The sequence below is a fragment of the Nansenia antarctica genome (genome assembly GCF_963989245.1).
Source record: "Nansenia antarctica genome assembly, chromosome: 11".
NCBI classification, from domain to species: Eukaryota; Metazoa; Chordata; class Actinopteri; order Argentiniformes; family Microstomatidae; genus Nansenia; species Nansenia antarctica.
This window is the reverse complement of record NC_137681.1, coordinates 21,005,942-21,006,722: the sequence shown is the minus strand read 5'-3', so window position 1 is coordinate 21,006,722 and position 781 is coordinate 21,005,942.

The window sequence follows — 781 nt, the reverse complement described above, 5'->3', positions numbered from 1 at the left end:
CTTGTTAACCCCAGCTAACCTAGCTTGAGACAGACCTTAGCAGATGTTAAAAGTTGTTATTTCAAATATTGTGTCTTTTTTTTCATGGATGCCTGGACACTACTATTCATCAGAGCAACGCATCCGGGTACTTTGGCTCCCGTCATGTCCACGCCCCTTTTTGGGTGATAGAAGTGGAGAAGTTTGACTGGCGGTCAATGGAAATTTCTGGTCTTTGCTACTTTAATCCGATAAAATAAGAAAACCGTAGTGCTTTTTAGATATTAGGAGCCCAAATCCGATGGCCAGTTAGGCAAACTATTATATAGTGTCGTTGCCGATCAATGATCGACGTCGTTATATAGAGAAAAATAATGAAATAGGGGTTGATTCATCAGAGAAGTCATACGTCATCTCCCTGTCATCTGGGATTTGTAGTTCTTCATTTGATTTGCCGTGTAAATCCCCAGATGAGTGTTACATTAGTTCTTAAGATAGGATAATAAATAAATCTGTCCAATGGGCATTTGCCAAAGTAGCCTACTGTTAATCAGTATTTATCCTGTATGGTGTATATGTAGATGTTATGACGTTTTATCATGAAAATAATGAACAGCAAGCTAGATCCAAAACTAGGGCCGGTGGAGGAGGTGTCACATTGGACAGACTACCAAAACAGAAAAATAAAGTATCTTAACGACAGCAAAAGTGATGGATGTCAGAAATACATTACCTGGAGATTCAATAAGGTACTTTTATATGACAGGATATGGGTTATGGTTATATGACACCTGTAGCGAGA